The 21,688-nt window shown below is 45.9% G+C and overlaps 1 pseudogene; it reads left to right on the top strand.

Moving 5' to 3' along the window:
• The first annotated feature begins 5,555 nt into the window (after window positions 1-5,555).
• LOC141147957 (putative methyltransferase DDB_G0268948) overlaps window positions 5,556-21,688 on the top strand; it is a 41,764-nt pseudogene continuing 25,631 nt past the window's right edge.

Raw genomic sequence — 21,688 nt, 5'->3', positions numbered from 1 at the left:
AGGCGCAGTACGGAGGACAAACGAGACGCCGAAAGTCTCCGAAGTTTAACAGCTGATCATCAGCTGTACACGGCGCCTGCGCTGTTATTCTCACCCTATGTCCAGGATCATTCCCTACTATCCAAGTGGACATAGAGTGAGAATATATAGTTGCCGAGCGCAGCGAGGCCGTGCCCGAAGCGTGGCGAGCGAAGCGAGCCCGCGAGGGGCCCTCTTACACAGCCATCGCTAAGAACTGCCGAAGCGCCGTGTACAGCTGATGGTCAGCTGATCAACTTCGGACATTTTCGGCATCTCCTTCTGCTCCGTACTGCGCAAGCGCTGCGCCTGCGCAGTACGGAGCGGACACTATCCAATAGGAGGACACTATATGGCAGAACACCGGCAATGCTAGTAACGATAAATGTGAGAAAAGTCCTGGACAGCCGCACTCAAAATGATAATCGCCTTTATTGATAAAAACAACAAAAGTACATGCCACAGCAAGAAGTACAGGAAAGCAGACGCGTTTCACACTATAGTTAGTGCTTAATCATAGCTATGATTAAGCACTAACTATAGTATGAAACACGCCAGATTTCCTGTACTTCTTGCTGTGGCATGCACTTTTGTTGCTTTTATCAATAAAGGCGATTATCATTTTGGGTGCGGCTGTCCAGGACTTTTCTCACATTTATTATTAATAAGACAGTACGGCCGGACCACCTGCTCAGCAGGTCCCTGGGCCCCCCTTTTAAACTGATGGGGGTCTGGGCCCAGTATAGGAGAGCTGAGTGTACTGCCTTATCAGGTAATGACTACCTCTTAGTGCAATGATAAGTGTTCTCTCCACACCCCAGGTGAAATGTGCGCTTATCAGATATAAATGGCGGACAAAGCAGCCTAATCTGTGATATTCATCTCCTCTCCACTGAAGTCCTCTGGTCTGCCCCACTGGAGACCTTTATGGAATAGCTTCTCATATCATTGTACATGAAGTAAAACAATCCAAGGAGTAGATCATTGTGGAGTATATTTATTAAAAAACAGTCATGATATACAGTGAAATAATGTAAAATAATATCTGTGAGACACCAACACATACAGCTCTACTCAATCGGTTGCAATAGCATGTTGCTTGTGGCCACCGATCTGCTGTGCATTCCAGATGGGCTGAAGCTGAGCGATTGTCTAACCAGGTATGGCGATGTGGCTCAGTTTACTTTAAATGCATTTCACGTGTAAAGCGTCCTCAGGATGCTCAGCCGGTGCCATTTTGTTGGAGCCTTTTATAGCTTCTCTTGGGCTCTTTTCACATCTAGGCAATTTTTGGACAATTTTCTGCTCTAAGCCTCAGCTCTTAAAACGCCCAACAAGAAAGATCCTGTTCATTTCAATGGCCCCTGTTCACATCTGAGCGTTCTGTCACCTAAAGCAAAATGCCCATCGCTCAAAAAAGTACAGGAGATTACAGGTGTTTTTGGCAGATTACAGGTGTTTTTCATTCTTTTACATTGGTGACCTTTTGACCTGTACAAAATCGCAGTAAAAATTTGTGACTTTCTACCTGAAAAAAATACGCTCAGGTGTGAACGGAGCATAAGAAGTCAATTGGATCAATTTAAATTTACTTCTCAATGAAAAGCTAGAACCAAATATTTTATGTAAGCCGGCTGTATATGTTGCTGTAAAATTGCCACATACATGTTCAATATATAAACAAATCATTATATAAAAACACATCATTAAATATCCCAAATACAACAGGTAAAGACGCTTGTAAAAAAACTTTTTATACAGTATCTCACAAAAGTGAGTACACCCCTCACATTTTTGTATATATTTTATTATATCTTTTCATGTGACAACACTGAAGAAATGACACTTTGCTACAATGTAAAGTAGTGAGTGTACAGCTTGTATAACAGTGTAAATTTGCTGTCCCCTCAAAATAACTCAACACACAGCCATTAATGTCTAAGCCGCTGGTAACAAAAGTCAGTACACCCCTAAGTGAAAATGTCCAAATTGGGCCCAAAGTGTCAATATTTTGTGTGGCCACCATTATATTCCAGCACTGCCTTAACTCTCCTGGGCATGGAGTTCACCAGAGCTTCACAGGTTACCACTGGAGTCCTCTTCCGCTCCTCCATGACGACATCACGGAGCTGGTGGATGTTAGAGACCTTGCGCTCCTCCACCTTCCGTTTGAGGATGCCCCACAGATGCTCAATAGGGTTTAGGTCTGGAGACATGCTTGGCCAGTCCATCACCTTTACCCTCAGCTTCTTTAGCAAGGCAGTGATCGTCTTGGAGGTGTTTGGGGTCGGTATCATGTTGGAATACTGCCCTGCGGCCCAGTCTCCGAAGGGAGGGGATCATGCTCTGCTTCAGTATGTCACAGTACATGTTGGCATTCATGGTTCCCTCAATGAACTGTAGCTCCCAAGTGCTGGCAGGACCCATGCAGCCCCAGACCATGACACTCCCACCACCATGCTTGTCTTTGTACTCCTCACCTGGTTTCCGCCACACACACCTGACACCATCTGAACCAAATAAGTTTATCTTGGTCTCATCAGAGCACAGGACATGGTTCCAATAATCCATGTCCTTAGTCTGCTTGTCTTCAGAAAACTGTTTGCGGGCTTTCGTGTGCATCATCTTTAGAAGAGGCTTCCTTCTGGGACGACAGCCATGCAGACCAATTTGATGCAGTGTGCGGCGTATGGTCTGAGCACTGACAGGCTGACCCCCCCCCACCCCTTCAACCTCTGCAGCAATGCTGGCAGCATTCATATGTCTATTTCCCAAAGACAACTTTTGGATATGACGCTGAGCACGTGCGCTCAACTTCTTTGGTCGACCATGGCGAGACCTGTTCTGAGTGGAACCTGCTCTGGTAAACCGCTGTATGGTCTTGGCCACCGTGCTGCAGCTCAGTTTCAGGGTCTTGGCAATCGTCTTATAGCCTAGGCCATCTTTATGTAGAGCAACAATTCTTTTTTTTAGATCCTCAGAGAGTTCTTTGCCATGAGGTGCCATGTTGAGCTTCCAGTGACCAGTATGAGAGAGTGAGAGCGATAACACCAAATTTAACACACCTGCTCCTCATTCACACCTGAGACCTTGTAACACTAATGAGTCACATGACACCGGGGAGAGAAAATGGCTAATTGGGCTCAATTTGGACATTTTCACTTAGGGGTGTACTCATTATTGTTGCCAGCGGTTTAGACATTAATGGCTGTGTGTTGAGTTATTTTGAGGGGACAGCAAGTTTACACTGTTATACAAGCTGTACACTCACTACTTTACATTGTAGCAAAGTGTCATTTCTTCAGTGTTGTCACATGAAAAGATAGAAGAAAATATTTACAAAAAATGTGAGGGGTGTACTTACTTTTGTGAGATACTGTATATTAAATACTACCTCATAATGTAATGATTTTAGTTTAAAATGATTGTAATGTGTCATTTTTTTCTATTAAATAACAAACATGTTATACTTACCTGCTCTGGGCAGTGGGTTTGCACAGAGCAGCCCCGATCCTCCTCTTCTCAAGTCCCTGCCCCCCTCAACCTGTTGAGTGCCCCCCACAGCAAGCAGCTTGCTATAGGGGCACCGAGCTGCAGCTCCTTGTATCCATTCAGACACAGAGCTGCGGTTCGGCCCGTCCTCTCTCTCACTGTCCTGATTGGCTGAGTTTAATTGACAGCAGCGGGAGCCAATGGCGCCACTGCTGTGTCTTAGCCAATCAGGAGGGAGAGTCCCGGATGGCCGAGGCACTCAGGGACATTGCTGAATAGAGATGAGGCTCAGGTAAGTATGAGGGGGGCTGAGGGGGAGGGGCTGCTGAACACAAAAGGTTTTTTATCTTAAAGCGGGGGGTCCACCTAGCTATCGTTTTTTTTTTTTTGAGTTCATTCACAAACTTTTCTTCTCAGCATTACATACTCACATATTGTGTGTAATATGTCCGCCTGTGTCAGATTTCGTCGGAAAGAATAACTTATATTATTCACTGCAGGCGGTTTCCATCTTCATTGTGGGCATTTGAAGCCCACAAGCATTTATTTCCTGGATGTGGTGAATGCTGTGCTCCCAGCATTCACCACTCGTTCCCGCACATGCTCAGTGGCATCCTGGGAAGCCTGAGACTAGCTCCCAGGAGTCTGGGAGAGGCTAGAAACACGCCTACTCCCACGGGAGGAGAACCAGGAAGTGCAAAGAAGAATAGAAAAATAAAAGGTAATTACGGCGATTTAAATTTTTTTAAACGGCATGTCAGCATCTAGGCAAGGAAGAGAATACATACAGATATTGTTCAAAATTTGGGTGGAACCCCGCTTTAATGCATAGAATACATTAATATATATATTAAAAAAAAAAAAAAACCTTCTGCCTTTACAATCCCTTTTAATATAGCCTCCCTATTTTCATTATTATTAATTATGTTATGTGCCCCTACTTTGTTTGAAAAATATGAATTTATATATTATTTAGTAAATAGTGGCTATCAGTGGAACTTGGTGCCATCTAGTGTATACTGTGAAATCATACAACTGATTAAAAACAATACAATTAATACAATGTACTGTTTAATAACCATTGGCTCATGTTTTTTCATGTATATTGCATGAATATGTCTATTGTTACATTCTTCCATAATAGGATCTAAGACCCTGATGAAGAGGGATCTGCCCGCAAAACGTGTTGGCCTGAATAAACAGATCTTGACACCAGAAAGCGCACTATTCTAGATGGCTAACTTATGTGGATCATTTTAATAATCTTCTCTTTTAATGTTTGTAATATTTTTAAATAAAATGATATATTTGTATATATAGTTTGTTTTTATACCCAAGGAGGTACATATAAAGTCCCATGTAATCCCTTTATTTCTGCATCCAATGCTTTAGGGATGGAATCTCCTAAGGGCTAAGATTATAGAACACCTTACCCCCATATACAAAAATCTGTTTAGAACTTCAGCTTTCTACGACTCGCAGTCTAATGCCCCGTACACACGGTCGGACATTCCGACAACAAAATCCATGGATTTTTTTCCGACAGATGTTGGCTCAAACTTGTCTTGCATACACACGGTCACACAAAGTTGTCGGAAAATCCGATCGTTCTGAACGCGGTGACGTAAAACACGTACGTCGGGACTATAAACGGGGCAGTAGCCAATAGCTTTCATCTCTTTATTTATTCCGAGCATGCGTGGCACTTTGTCCGTCGGATTTGTGTACACACAATCGGAATTTCCGACAACGGATTTTGTTGTCAGAAAATTTTCTATCCTGCTCTCAAACTTTGTGTGTCGGAAAATCCGATGGAAAATGTGTGATGGAGCCTACACACGGTCGGAATTTCCGACAACAAGGTCCTAAAATTGTTGAAGTTTGGTACAGGTCCACTTTGAAGAGAGACAGTTTTATCTTTCCCATACAGGATAAAGTGACAGTGTATCTGCAAAGGAACCCCCCCTCCCCCCCAGGTCTCTATTATATATGTATGTATTTTTTTATAAAATAAATATTTTTTTCTTCTGTTTTATCATTATAGGTGGTAATCTGAGTCCAAAATGGCGACACAGCTGTTTGAAGGAAAGGAGCATGCCTCGTATTATCAGAAATTCAGGTTTGAGCCAACGCAAGAAATAATAGACCTTATCTTCAGTAATGTGGATGAAAAGGTGAGTGACACCTTCTGTCCGGTATAGGCCACTTGTAAAATTTAAGAGAATGACTTTGCTTAGGTGAGCAGAGCCACTCGAGTTATTTATTTAGTTTTTTCTTTTAAATTGTGGGTCTTTTTATGTTTGTAGCGCAAAAAATAAAATACCACCGAAAGAAAGCTCTATTTGTGGGGGGAACAAAAAGGACATCAATTTTATTTATGTACAGCGCTGCACGACTGCGCAATTGTCAGTTGAAGTAACGCAGTGTCATATCACAAAAAATGGCCTGGTCATGAAGGGGGGTAAAGCTGCTGATGCTGAAGTGGTTAACACCGATCAAAGCAGGAAAAAAGGTGGTTTGTTTTTAGCTTTGTTACTTCTTTGTGTGGATTGCACACAAAAAATTATGTGTGCAAGACAGCAGCACCAAAAGAAAGCCTTTGTTTATATGTATTAGTTTATTGTCGTAACCACTTCCCCTCCCCCACACCCGTTCACCCTCCCTATGGAGCAGAGCAATTTCGACATTTCTGCTATGGACCTGATTATTTGGCAATAAATTTGTCATTACTTAAAGACGAACTGTAGTCTGCTCACATAATTTGTCATAAAATCATCTTTGCCATTCTGAAGCTTCCCTCCAACCACTTTGCATATTTTATATATACTGTGATTCTGTACTTGCCAAATATGCAGCAGAAATCTCCCTCCACTGAGTGGCTGCATCCATTTCAACTGTGGGCAGCTGAAGCTGCTGCCTGTTCACTTCCTGGATTTACACAGACACGCACCTCCAGCTGCAGCTCTCATTGGCCCTCTTATGACTCATCTCCCCTCCTTCCCGAGAATGAGAGAGAGAGCTGTACATGATGTCATAAGCCTAGGCTAATGACCAGACAAGAAACAGGAAATGGGCTGTATAAGATATTTACTGGCAGAAACAAAAAACGGAAAATTGTACCATACCGTAATTTTACTTTCCTGGTGCCTATCAATGGCAGCATACCTGTGATAGAGCTCTGCCTCGACTCCTCCCTCAGGACTAGTGAATAGCATAAATTAAAGCCATAATCCCCCAACATTCTCTATAATATAGAATACCGAGGGTGGGAGCGTATGCTGCCATGGATAGGCACCAGGAAAGGAAAATTACGGTAAGTATGATACAATTTTCCGTTTTCCTGGTGCCTCCATGGCAGCATACCTGTGATAAATAACTAGCTGACATGGGTGGGATAATGCTTAATAAGTATTTAATCGGTGTAGCAATCACTCTCGGTGGAGCTGCTGGTTTAAGCGGGTTTGTTACCTTCACTCTCCTTCCCTCTGTTTCACCGTCACCGGGTCTAGGGTTCCGTTGAGTTTACCTCTGGACGAGACACGCACCAACACCTGAGTACGTTTTCAATGCTTTATTAAACCATCAACGAAGTAAGTAGCAGGAAAGAGGCAGAAGGAAAACTGCAGAGAACAACTCAAATACCTTTTTTAGTAAGATTCTTGACAAATGTCTTTCGGGGTTGGATATTTCAATAGAATGCACTCCCTTGGTGGGACACACTCCTTGCACACCTGGATAGGCCTCTCTCACTTGCCTAGCAGCCAGTACGCAGCACGAACAAAAGTCTCTGCCACAGACTTGCTTGAAATAAACCCATACGATCCTCTGCCACAGGATGTATTTTTTTTTGCGGTGAATTGTCAGACACAGTACTTGGACCACTATGCTGTAGAACTACTTTAGGATACGTCCTCCAACCGAGTCACCAGGCCCCTCTCCAGACCAGCACTCTGCATGATCCTTCCATGACGAGTCCTCCCCTGGGATCTCCTCGGTTGTCCAGCTTCTTCACTCTGGATAGACAGCTCAGGACCATTCCTCGGCCGCTGTGGTAGGACTCAGACAAGCTTCTGAGCCCACCCCTGTGCCGCAGCAACGTGGGCCTCTGGAACGGAGGACCACGAGATAGCTCTCTAATGCATACCTGTCGACCAGGAGGTCCAGCAGGTGGCTGTAAAACGAACCCCAAAATATGGCGTCTGTCCCATAAATACCCTCGCCCAGAATGCAACTCGGAGGACCACCTCCACCGAGTTGTCTCTGGGACAGAAGAGCATCCATACGCTTAGACACATTGCCTTTCCAACACTAGCCAGCGGTAACAACGACACCCACGGCTCAGTATGGAAACACACGCAACGTCAGCCAAGCTGGAACAGAGGCAAATCTAACCTTCCTAACGAACAAGTTAAATATTTACCTATTAGATGGTAGATCGCAAATCTACCAGCGCTACATCAGAAAAGGACATTGCAGCCTGAACTGCTCTCCTTCCGAACTCAATGGTTGTGAGAGCTCCTGGATCAATATGGTAGTGTCTGAGAAAAGTATGGCGAGAAGACCAGGTGGCGGCCCTGCAAACCATCTCCAACGAAGCATTAACCCTTGCTGCCCAGGAAGCTGAGACTGCCCTTGTAGAATGAGCATTTATTCGGGATGGAGGTTCCATATTCTTCACCCTGTAGGCCTTCTGGATCAGTTTTACAACCCTAGATGCCAAAGTTCTGATGGAAGCTTCTTTGCCTCTGTATTTACTGAACGGTACAATGAAAAGTCTCTCAGAGTTTCTGAAGGGTCTTCTAGGTGGCTTCTAGGTAAGCTCTGAGCACTCTGGAGATGTCCAGCTTGTGACAAGACTCTGAATATGCGTCTGTAAAAACTGGCAGCGCCCAGGGTTTCAACAGGTGGCTTGTAGTAGTGACCTTAGGTGTGAACCCCCGAAGGGGACTAAGTTCCACTCTGTCGCGGAAGAAGGAGATATGGTCGTCACCTATCCCTAAAGAGTGAAGTTCTGAAATTCTTCTGCCAGATGTAATGGCTAGCAGGAAAGCCGTTTTCATTGTTAGGTTCCATATTGATACTTGCTCCACTGGAGCAAAGGGATGGTCAGATAGAACTTCAAGGACTAGGGACAAATCCCACTTAGGAAATGATTGTCTGACAGGTGGGCGAATCTTTAATACTCCCCTGAGGAAAGTGACCACCAAAGGATCCTCCACCTATCTCCTATTTGTTGCTGCAGAAATTGCTGCTACCTGCACTTTGAGGGAGCTTGGGCCAAGCCCCAGATCAAGACCTGTCTGAAGAAAACCCAAAATATTGGACGTAGAGGGAAGGATTGGATCAAGGCCATTCCCAGCAGCAAATGACAAGAACTTGTCCCAGATTCTTGAATATATAACATTGGTCGCAGGTTTTCTGGCTTTTAGAAGGGTTGATATGACCCCTGGGGAACACCCTAAACACTCAAACCTTCGCCTCTCAACTTCCAAATTCGAAAATCCAACTTCTGAGGGTTTGGATCCTGATTGGGGCGCTCACACTGAGGCGCATGGCTAGAGGAAACCAGGGTCTCTTTGGCCAATATGGAAGTACTGCCACCATCTAGACTGACTCTCTGAGGAGCCTCAGAAGGGATTTGAATAATAATGGTCGGGGAGGAAAGGCATACGCCGTGGTGAACCTCCAAAGGCATGACAGGGCATCCACTGCCTCGGCTTTGGGTGTGCGGCAGGCGAGAGAAGAATCTGGCAAGTTTGGCATTCTCCGGCGTGGCAAACAGGTCTACTTGAGGGGGATCCCACAGGCTGGCGATCTGATGGAAGTCATGGAGATGAAGGACCCAGTCGTTGTTCAGGAAGTTTCTTGACAGTGAGTCTGCTTCCATGTTCAACTTGCCTGGAAGATACATTGCCCTGAGGTCCAGGAAGTTCTTCTCTGCCCAGAGCATAATCGGTTCTACCTCTCTGAGGAGTGATCTCCTGCGGGTGCCTCTCTGCTTCTGCAGATATGCGTCAGCTGCACTGTTGGCCAGGTGTAGTATTCTCTGACCTCTGATTTGAGATGTCAATGAAGTCAATGCCAAGAATGCTGCCTTCATCTCCAAGATGTTGGATAACCACTCCCTGGGTGGAACATGACCATCTTCCCTGTATCTTGGTTTCTAGGCTCCCCAGCCTTGCCACTTGCGTCAGATGTAATCGTGATCCAGGAGAGGGAGCCCAGATGACGAGGCTTGGAGAGGTTCTCTGGAACTGTCCACCAGTGAAGACTCCTGCGCATTACTCCCGTCAGCAGGATCCTTTGAAAGAGTAGTGGTTTCTTCCACTGTGCTAAGAAACCCTTCTGAAAATACCTCAAGTGCCAATGAGCCCAAGGAATCAGGGGTATGCAGGAGGACATCGTGCCAATGAGGCTCAGGCATTGTGAAGCCGTCAGAAATGGGCTCCGGATAACCTTGAACATTCTCTGGATGATGGTCTTCGCCTTCAGAGGAGGTAATGACACTGTCCCCTCGTGAGTGTCGAACATTGCACCCAGATAGATCATCTGCTGAGTCAGTGTTAGTTGACTATTTCAGAGTTTATCAGCCATCCTAGTTCTTTTGGGGACTGTAGAAGGATCTCCCAGTGATGTACCAACTGATCTGGACTGCTTGCTAGCAGGAGGATGTCATCTAAATAGTGGTATATCCTCAAGCCCTTCTCCCGCAAGGGGGCCTGAGCGGATATTATTATCTTGGTGAATACCCTGGGAGAGGTGCATAAACCAAAAGGCAGGGCTTGAAACTGTAGGCGGGTCTGTCCCACTGCAAATCTTAGGTACTTTTGGAATGCAGATAGAATTGGAACATGTAGGTAAGCATCCTGCAGATTGACTGAGATCATCCAATCCATTGCTGGACTGCTTGAATAATTGTTTGCAAGGAATCCATTTTGAAGCTTTCGGGGCGGATGTATCGGTTGAGCCTCTTCAGATCTATCACAGGCCTCCACCCCCACCTGTCCTCTTTGGTACCAGAAATAGGGTGTAGTAGAAGCCTGCAAAGTGTTGTCAGAGCACTTCGCAGGCTTCTTCGCAGGGAACCAGCACAGCCACCCCCTGAAGCTGGAGTGATGTTATGAAATGATTTAGAGCTTGAACCTTCAACGAAGAGGATGGAATTTCTGTTCTTTTAAAAGATGTGAAAGGTGGAGGATGAGAAAAATTCCAAAAGTGTCCCCACTGGATTGTTGACAGAACCCAGGGGTCCAGGAAATGGGCGGCCCAAACTGGAACAAATTACCTTAGCCTGGCTCCTACCGGGAGTGTCTGGGTTTAATTGGCATCAAAAGGGCTGCTTCTGCTCCTGTGAAGCCATAATGGCCATATTCTTCCTGTTTAAAAAGGATGCCTGAGTGCCCTTCCAAGGCCTTCTGTATCTCTAAAGTGCCTTGACTGTCTGAAATCCCTTGGGTTTGATTGGCGGAACCTAGAAGAACTGCCTCTGGGCCTTCGCATCCTTCTGTCTTGGGGAAGCATGCTGGATTTCTGTCCTGTCACCCTGGAGATTTATCTAGCTTGTCTCCGAATAGTGCTTTCCCATCTAATGGAATCTTGCACCAGTTCTGCTTGGAAGCAAGATCTGCCGTCCAGGGCTTCAGCCACAAGGCTCTCTTCGCCATCACTGAATGCAGCATAGATCTAGATGAGCACCTAATGGTGTCAATGGCCACTTCTCCGACAAAGTCTGCTGATAATCTAAGCTCTTCTAAGCCCTTAACATCCTGACGTAAGGCCGTCTCGATATTGTCTGTCCAGGCCCTGATGGGGTTAGACACGGAAGTGAGGGCAATGGCTGGTTTACAAACTGCTCCTGCGGCTAAGTAGCTCCTCTTAAGATCTAGATCGATCCGCCTATCTAGAGGGTCTTTGAAAGAAGCGGAATCTTCCATTGGAAGGGTGATATTCTTCGCAAAGCGTACAACTGCTGTGTCTACTACATAGAGCTTAGTGACTGCGTTTTGGACTCCAGTAAAGGGTAAAGCTTATTGAACCGGCTCAAAGAAAGTTTTCTATCAGTCTTTGATCACTCATTCTGAATAACTTCACTAATCTCGCCCATAAGAGGGAAGAGAATCTGCTTCCTTTTGAGGAATGGGAAGTAACTCTTGGATTTCTGAGGTGGTTCTTCTGCATTCTCCCAGGCGATTGCAGTCTTGACTGCTTGGATGAACGGTTGGACCAAGGAATAACTGAACTGAGAAGGTTTTGACTCTTCTGAAGAGTCCCCTGAGAGGTCTTCAGGTGGTTAATTGCCAACTGGTCGGCCTGACGGAGGCAGAGGGGTACTGACTGCTGAGGGACCGGGAACATCAGGCTCCGTCTCCTGTACCTGGGATGTCTGTGGGACTGACTGAGCGGGGACCAAAGCCGCTAGCTCAGAGAATGAGTCTTTCATCCATTTTAGGAGATCCACAACCTGCTGACTTTCCAGCTCGCGGTTGGCTGAATAGTCTCTAAAGCAGTCTTTACAAACCAGCTTGTCTGGTAGTGGCGTAGCCCCACATGTCCAGAACTTCTTCCTTGCATAAGCTCTAGGAGAGGGTGACCGAGATAGTCCTCTGGATATTGACCTTTCTGACCTATGGTGTGAAGAATAGGGCCTATGATGTGAAGAATGAGACCTGCGGTCTGGGCTGTCATCATCACGCTGTCTTGAAGATTTTCTGGTGCTCTTGGAGTGGGCAGGGCTACGATGCAAGAAATCCATGTTAGATTTAGGTAGCATACTTTTTTTTTTTAAATACTTACGTACAGTTGGTCTCATACCTGATGGTAGTAGGAGGATCTTTGTTACGAAATAAATTACTTATTACACAGTTGGGCAGAAGGATCAGCTGCGGAAATATAGCCCCCTCTCCTCATTGGCTCACTGACATTGATTGACAGCAGCAGGAGCCAATGGTGCCAATCAGGAGGGAGAGTCCCAGCCAGCTGAGTCTCTTGTGCAGCGGTGGATTTGCACAGAGCAGCCTGCTCTGTGCAAAGTCCCTGGCTGGAGCTCCTGGCCCCTCCCACCTGTTGAGTGCCCCCCACAGCAAGCAGCTTGCTATGGGGGCACCGAGCTGCAGCACCTTGTATCCATTCAGACAAGGAGCTGCGGTTCAGCCCGTCCCCTCTCTCTCTCTCCTGATTGGCTAACTGAGTTTGCTAGACAGCTGAATCTCTTGTGCAACCTCACTGGATCAAGATAGGGCTAAGGTAAGTATTAGGAGGACTCCTGCACACAGAAGGTTTTTTTATCTTAATGCATAGAAAGCACTAGATAAAAAAAAAAACCTTCTGACTTTAGAACCACTTTAATAAAATAGAAACAAAAAAAATCAGAAGGAAAATAGTTGAAGAGAGAAGGAGACTAAGGAGTTAATTAGAGCTGATTAGAGTAAACTAAGGGTCAATAAAGCACATTTTATTTAAAAAAACAACAACTTTTTTTTACCTGTCAGGTTGCTTTAACTGACATCCACAGATCGAAGTTTCATCCCTTTAATGAATGAACAGAATGATGCAAAAGTAACTTTGTATCTTTGTATATTCACATCTGAGCAGTGTTTGTTAAACACCCTGGCGGTATGTACCTCCCTGGCGGTATGATTATTTCGGATTTTAGGTGCTGAAAGCGGTACAATTATTTTGCATGGAAATTTGGCGTTTTATATTGTAGGCCTGTAAATCTTAACAATAACACACTTAACCACTTGCAGACCACCTAACGACGATATACGTCGGCAGAATGTCACGGGCAGGCAGAATCACGTACCTGTACGTGATCTGCCTCCCGCGGGAGGGGGGTCCGATCGGACCCCCCCCCGGTGCCAGCGGCGGTCGGCATTTGTCTGGGAGCGTTGAGAGGCGAGGGGGAGGCCATCCGATCGTGGCCCCCCCCTCGCGATCGCTCCCAGCCAATGGGAATCCTCCCCTGCCTGTGTGTAGTACACACAGGCAGAGGATGTGATGTCATCTCTCCTCGGCTCGGCAGTTTCCGTTCCGGCGCCGAGGAGAGAAGACATGTGAGTGAGTGCACAAACACTACACACACACACAGTAGAACATGCCAGGCATACTTTACACCCCCGATCCCCCCCCGATCGCCCCTCCTCCCTTCCTGTCACACTGACACCAAGCAGTATTTTTTTTTTTTTTTTTCTGATTACTGCATGGTGTCAGTTTGTGACAGTTACTGTGTTAGGGCAGTTAGTGTTAGCCCCCTGTAGGTCTAGGGTACCCCCCTAACCCCCCCTAATAAAGTTTTAACCCCTTGATCACCCCCTGTCGCCAGTGTCACTAAGCGATCATTTTTCTGATCGCTGTATTAGTGTCGCTGGTGACGCTAGTTAGGGAGGTAAATATTGAGGTTCGCGTTCAGCGTTTTTTAGCGTCAGGGACCCCCATATACTATCTAATAAATGTTTTAACCCCTTGATTGCCCCCTAGTTAACCCTTTCACCACTGATCACCGTATAACCGTTACGGTTGACGCTGGTTAGTTCGTTTATTTTTTATAGTGTCAGGGCATCCGCCGTTTATTACCGAATAAAGGTTTAGCCCCCTGATCGCCCGGCGGTGATATGCGTCGCCCCAGGCAGCGTCAGATTAGCGCCAGTACCGCTAACACCCACGCACGCAGCATACGCCTCCCTTAGTGGTGTAGTATCTGAACGGATCAATATCTGATCCGATCAGATCTATACTAGCGTCCCCAGCAGTTTAGGGTTCCCAAAAACGCAGTGTTAGCGGGATCAGCCCAGATACCTGCTAGCACCTGCGTTTTGACCCTCCGCCCGGCCCAGCCCAGCCCACCCAAGTGCAGTATCGATCGATCACTGTCACTTACAAAACACTAAACGCATAACTGCAGCGTTCGCAGAGTCAGGCCTGATCCCTGCGATCGCTAACAGTTTTTTTGGTAGCGTTTTGGTGAACTGGCAAGCGCCAGCGGCCTAGTACACCCCGGTCGTAGTCAAACCACCACTGCAGTAACACTTGGTGACGTGGCGAGTCCCATAAGTGCAGTTCAAGCTGGTGAGGTGGCAAGCACAAGTAGTGTCCCGCTGCCACCAAAAAGACAAACACAGGCCCGTCGTGCCCATAATGCCCTTCCTGCTGCATTCGCCAATCCTAATTGGGAACCCACCACTTCTGCAGCGCCCATACTTCCCCCATTCACATCCCCAACCAAATGCAGTCGGCTGCATGAGAGGCATTTTCTTTATGTCCTCCCGAGTACCCCTACCCAACGAACCCCCCCAAAAAAGATGTTGTGTCTGCAGCAAGCACTGATATAGGCGTGACGCCCACTATTATTGTCCCTCTTGTCCTGACAATCCTGGTCTTTGCATTGGTGAATGTTTTGAACGCTACCATACACTAGTTGAGTATTAGCGTAGGGTAGAGCATTCCACAGACTAGGCACACTTTCAAAGGGGCTCCCAAGATGCCATCGCATTTTGAGAGACCCGAACCTGGAACCGGTTACCGTTATAAAAGTTACAGTTACAAAAAAAAGTGTAAAAAAAAAACAAAAAACACAAACAAAAATATAAAATAAAAAAAAATAGTTGTCGTTTTATTGTTCTCTCTCTCTCTCTCTATTCTCTCTATTGTTCTGCTCTTTTTTACTGTATTCTATTCTGCAATGTTTATTGTTATTATGTTTTATCATGCTTGCTTTTCTGGTATGCAATTTTTTATACTTTATACGGTCTACTGTGTTTTATTGTTAACCATTTTTTTGTCTTCAGGTACGCCATTCACGACTTTGAATGGTTATACCAGAATGATGCCTGCAGGTTTAGGTATCATCTTGGTATCATTCTTTTCAGCCAGCGGTCGGCTTTCATGTAAAAGCAATCCTAGCAGCTAATTAGCCGCTAGACTGCTTTTACAAGCAGTGGGAGGGAATGACCCCCCCCCACCGTCTTCCGTGTTTTTCTCTGGTTCTCCTGTCTCAACAGGGAACCTGAGAATGCAGCCGGTGATTCAGCCAGCTGACCATAGAGCTGATCAGAGACCAGAGTGGCTCCAAACATCTCTATGGCCTAAGAAACCGGAAGCTACGAGCATTTTATGACTTAGATTTCGCCGGATGTAAACAGCGCCATTGGGAAATTGGGGAAGCATTTTATCACACCGATCTTGGTGTGGTCAGATGCTTTGAGGGCAGAGGAGAAATCTAGGGTCTAATAGACCCCAATTTTTTCAAAAAAGAGTACCTGTTACTACCTATTGCTATGATAGGGGATATTTACATTCCCTGAGATAACAATAAAAATGATTTAAAAAAAAAAAAAATGAAAGGAACAAAATAAGATAAAAAAGCAAAAAAATAATAAAGAAAAAAAAAAAAAAAAAAAAAGCACCCCTGTCCCCCCTGCTCTCGCGCTAAGGCGAACGCAAGCGTCGGTCTGGCGTCAAATGTAAACAGCAATTGCACCATGCATGTGAGGTATCACCACGAAGGTCAGATCGAGTGCAGTAATTTTAGCAGTAGACCTCCTCTGTAAATCTAAAGTGGTAACCTGTAAAGGCTTGTAAAGGCTTTTAAAAATGTATTTAGTTTGTCGCCACTGCACGTTTGTGCGTAATTTTAAAGCATGTCATGTTTGGTATCCATGTACTCGGCCTAAGATCATATTTTTTATTTCATCAAACATTTGGGCAATATAGTGTGTTTTAGTGCATTAAAATTTTAAAAAGTGTGTTTTTTCCCCTAAAAATGCGTTTGAAAAATCGCTGCGCAAATACTGTGTGAAAAAAATAAATGAAACACCCACCATTTTAATCTGTAGGGCATTTGCTTTAAAAACAATATATAATGTTAGCTGTGTGAAGTTGGCACCCCATGTTTGTAAAACCTGATTAAAAATATACCATTCGTTTGTGCCGCGTTTGTGCTGATTTGTGCCGCAAAAATGAGCGTTTGTGCCGGTTCGGTTTCTGAGATATTAAACATTCAATTTAATGCAAGCCCCGCCCACTTTGCACCCCATGTCTTTGAATTTTAAAAACAAACGCGCCATTCGTTTGTGCCACGTTTGTGCTGGTTTGTGCCGCAAAAATAAACGTTTGTGCCGCTTTGGTTGCGGAGATATTGTGCGTTATAGTTGCTGTAACCCCACCCATTTTGCACCCCATGTTCCTGAATTTTAAAAACAAACGTGCCATTCGTTTGTGCCGCGTTTGTGCTGGTTTGTGCCGCAAAAATAAACGTTTGTGCCGCTTTGATTGCGGAGATATTGTGCGTTATAGTTGCTGTAACCCCGCCCATTTTGCACCCCATGTTCCTGAATTTTAAAAACAAACGTGCCATTCATTTGTGCCGCGTTTGTGCTGGTTTGTGCCGCAAAAATAAACGTTTGTGCCGCTTTGGTTACGGAGATATTGTGCGTTATAGTTGCTGTAACCCCGCCCATTTTGCACCCCATGTTCCTGAATTTAAAAAAAAAACGCGCCATTCGTTTGTGCCGCGTTTGTGCTGGTTTGTGCCACAAAAATAAACGTTTGTGCCGCTTTGGTTGTGGAGATATTGTGCGTTATAGTTGCTGTAACCCCGCCCATTTTGCACCCCATGTTCCTGAATTTTAAAAACAAACGCGCCATTCGTTTGTGCCGCTTTTGTGCTGGTTTGTGCCGCAAAAATAAACGTTTGTGCCGCTTTGGTTGCGGAGATATTGTGCGTTATAGTTGCTGTAACCCCGCCCATTTTGCACCCCATGTTCCTGAATTTTAAAAACAAACACGCCATTCGTTTGTGCTGCGTTTGTGCTGGTTTGTGCCGCAAAAATAAATGTTTGTGCCTCTTTGGTTGCGGAGATATTGTGCGTTATAGTTGCTGTAATCCCGCCCACATTGCACCCCATGTTCCTGAATTTTAAAAACAAACGCGCCATTCATTTGTGCCGCGTTTGTGCTGGTTTGTGCCGCAAAAATAAACATTTGTGCCGCTTTGGTTGCGGAGATATTGTGCGTTATAGTTGCTGTAACCCCGCCCATTTTGCACCCCATGTTCCTGAATTTTAAAAACAAACACGCCATTCGTTTGTGCTGCGTTTGTGCTGGTTTGTGCCGCAAAAATAAATGTTTGTGCCTCTTTGGTTGCGGAGATATTGTGCGTTATAGTTGCTGTAATCCCGCCCACATTGCACCCCATGTTCCTGAATTTTAAAAACAAACGCGCCATTCGTTTGTGCCGCGTTTGTGCTGGTTTGTGCCGCAAAAATAAACGTTTGTGCCGCTTTGATTGCGGAGATATTGTGCGTTATAGTTGCTGTAACCCCGCCCATTTTGCACCCCATGTTCCTGAATTTTAAAAACAAATGCGCCATTCGTTTGTGCCGCGTTTGTGCTGGTTTGTGCCGCAAAAATAAATGTTTGTGCCTCTTTGGCTGCGGAGATATTGTGCGTTATAGTTGCTGTAATCCCGCCCACATTGCACCCCATGTTCCTGAATTTTAAAAACAAACGCGCCATTCGTTTGTGCCGCGTTTGTGCTGGTTTGTGCCGCAAAAATAAACGTTTGTGCCGCTTTGGTTGCAGAGATATTGTGCGTTATAGTTGCTGTAACCCCGCCCATTTTGCACCCCATGTTCCTGAATTTTAAAAACAAATGCACCATTTGTTTGTGCCGGGTTTGTGCTGGTTTGTGCCGCAAAAATAAACGTTTGTGCCGCTTTGGTTGCGGAGATATTGTGCGTTATAGTTGCTGCAACCCCACCCAATTTGCACCCCATGTCCCTGAATTTTAAAAACAAACGTGCCATTCGTTTGTGCCGCGTTTGTGCTGGTTTGTGCCGCAAAAATAAACGTTTGTGCCGCTTTGGTTGCGAAGATATAGTGCGTTATAGTTGCTGCAACCCCGCCCACATTGCACCCTATCTTCCTGAATTTTAAAAACAAACGCGCCATTTGTTTGTGCCGCGTTTGTGCTGGTTTGTGCCGCAAAAATAAACGTTTGTGCCGCTTTGGTTGCGGAGATATTGTGCGTTATATGTTGTCAAACCACATTGACTTTACACCTTGTTATTAAAGCTTACATACAGAACCTAAACTCAGCTTGGGTTTCCTTAATGTAAAGCTCCTCCCACTGTACTGGCACTGCACTTCATATTGTACCCTGAAAAAGGCACCTCTGCCGGGTTAGCCCCTCATATCAAAATTTTAGAAAAAATCTTATGCAGTTTGTTAGATCTTTGTTAGATCAGGTTAGATCAACCGTTGTTTGCATTATATCTCACACAGAAGAAGCGATATTAACAGTTATTTGCTGGGGGGGCTAACCCGTCATCAGCCCCCCTTATCAAAAAATTGACCAAACAGTTAGCTATTTTGGAAGCAATTTGTTAGATCCGGTATGATCAAGTGTTTTTAACGTTAGATCTCACATAATTAGAGACTTATTAAGTGATTAATGTGGGGGGGCTGGCCCTCCCTTATCAAATTTTCGCCCCAAAAATCATTCAAGCTAATAGATATTGGTTAGATCCGGTAAGATCAAGTGGTTTTAACGTTAGATCTCACATCATTTCAGAGATATTCCACATCAAAATAGAGATATTAGGTGGTACATATGGACGGGCTGGCCCCCCCTTATATTCAGCGCAATGAAAATCACACCCAACTTTTGCTGCGGCACAAAAACTTTTCCTCAGCTGCAGGGGCCCAACTTATGATCCTGCACACAAGCCCTCTGCTTTCAGAAAATGCCCCTGACCTGAGCTCATCATTGCACATCCATTCCAGATGCTCGTATGTGACATCACATACATCCCATACATCACATACATCCCACACATCCCATACATCACATACAAGCACGTGGTCTGGATGTGAGCGGTGGATCAGCTGGATGAGTGTGCCAGGACAAGTAGATGTGTCTCATCTCTGCTTCCTTTTACCACTCTGCATATCACACATATCATAGATGAGAAGAGGGTACAGTGGTGGGAAAAATGAGCAGGAGGGGTTTAGATGTGGGACAGAAGAACAGGAGGGTACAGCCGTGGGGCAAATGTGCAGGGGGGTTCAGTTTTGGTGCAGATGAGAAGGAGGTTCAGTGGTGGGACAGAAAAGCAGGTTGGGTAGAACAGTGGGGCAAATGTGAAAGGAGGTGTATTGGTGGGACAGATGAGCAGGAGGTTACAGTGGTGGGGCAAGAGAACAGGGGGAACATAGGTGGGGCAGAAGAGCAGGGGGTACAGAGGTGAAACAGATGTGCAGGAGGTACATTAGTAAGGCAGATGAAAAAGCGGGTTACAGTGGTAGGGCAGATGAGAAGGTGATTCAGTAGTAGACAGAAGAACATGGGAATATGGCGGTGGAGCAAATGTGCAGAGAGGTACAGTGGTGGGGCAGATGAGAAAAATGGTACATTGATGGGGTAGATGAGCAGAGGGGTTACAGTGGTGGGGCAGAAGAGCAAGGGGGTACAGTGGTGGTGCAGATGTGCAGAAGGTGCAGTGGTGGGAGGGATGCGAAGGGGGTTCAGCAGTGGGACAGAAAAGCAGGGGGTACAGTGATGGGGCAGATGAGCGGGGGAGGGGTTTAGTGTTGGGCCAGATGACAAGGGGGTTACAGTGGTGGGAAAATGAGCAGGAGGGGTTCAGTGTTGGGGCAGATGAGAAGGGGGTTTAGCGGTGGGACAGAAGAGCAGGGGGGTACAGCGGTGGGGCAGATGTGAAAGGAGGTGCATTGGTGGACAGATGAGCAGGGGGTTACAGTGGTTGGGCAGAAGAGCAGGGAGAACAGAGGTGAGACAGATGTGCAGGAGGTACAGTGATGGGGCAGAAGAGAAAGGGGGTTACAGTGGTGGGGCAGATGAGAAAGGGGGTTACAGAGGTGGGGCAGATGAGAAAGTGGGTTACAGAGGTGGGGCAGATGAGAAAGGGGGTTACAGAGGTGGGGCAGATGAGAAAGGGGGTTACAGTGGTGGGGCAGATGAGAAAGGGGGTTACAGAGGTGGGGCAGATGAGAAAGGGGGTACATTAGTGGTACAGATGAGCAGGGGGTTACAGCGGTGGGGCAGAAGAGCAGGGGGAACAGAGGTGAGACAGATGTGCAGGAGGTACAGTGATGGGGCAGAAGAGAAAGGGGGTTACAGAGGTGGGGCAGATGAGAAAGGGGGTTACAGAGGTGAGGCAGATGAGAAAGGGGGTTACAGTGGTGGGGCAGATGAGAAAGGGGGTTACAGAGGTGGGGCAGATGAGAAAGGGGGTTACAGTGGTGGGGCAGATGAGAAAGGGGGTTACAGAGGTGGGGAAGATGAGCAGGGGGAACAGAGGTGGGACAGATGTGCGGGAGGTACAGTGGTGGGGCAGATGAGAAAGGGGTTTACAGTGGTGGGGCAGATGAGAAAGGGGGTTAGAGAGGTGGGACAGATGAGAAAGGGGGTTACAGTGGTGGGGCAGATGAGCAGATAAGTTCAGTGTTAGGACAGATGAGAAGATGGTTCAGCAGTGAGACAGAAGAGCATGGGGGTACGGTGGTGGGGCAGATGTGCAGGGGGTTACAGTGGTGGGGCAGATGTGCAGGGGGGTACAGTGGTGGGGCAGATTTTCAGGTGATACAGTGATCTGAGGTGTGAAGGTGTATGAATTGGGGTTGATCTGAGGCGTGAGAGTGCAGGATGTTAATTTCTCACTGCTAAAGTAGTTTACAGCATTTACTTTATAAAAAATCCTTTTCGTGATTGAGATTGTGAAGTTGACTTTTTTTGTTATAAAATCGGTACGCTCAATTTCTTTGAAAACATTTTTCGGCACACTGCTCAAAAGGCTGCTTACCTCCTGGCCTATCAGTTTTTATTAAAGATGGAAAATGGGCTGTGGAGCAAGACCCGCTGTCGCCCAAAACTATTTTCTCATTTTCAATAATCAAAGAAGGTAAGGAAAAAAGGATGGAAAAGGTAAAAGGATAGAAGGGGGGGGAGGTAAGGCTGGGGGGGGGGTGAAATGGCGTTGGTTCAGGATAACTATGATGAATGGGCTCCGGAACTTTTCTGTGACATTAAGTCCCAAGAAGGGCAGTACCCTCTGCGGAGACGACAATCTGGTTCCATAGTCCCCAAGTGTTAGAGTATTTTTCCTGTTGGTGTTGTGCAGTGAGTACTCGATCTTCCATCTCATTTGGAATGGAGTTTTTA

The sequence above is a fragment of the Aquarana catesbeiana genome, linkage group LG06 (genome assembly GCF_042186555.1).
Source record: "Aquarana catesbeiana isolate 2022-GZ linkage group LG06, ASM4218655v1, whole genome shotgun sequence".
NCBI classification, from domain to species: Eukaryota; Metazoa; Chordata; class Amphibia; order Anura; family Ranidae; genus Aquarana; species Aquarana catesbeiana.
This window is presented reverse-complemented; position numbering and strand designations above follow the sequence as displayed.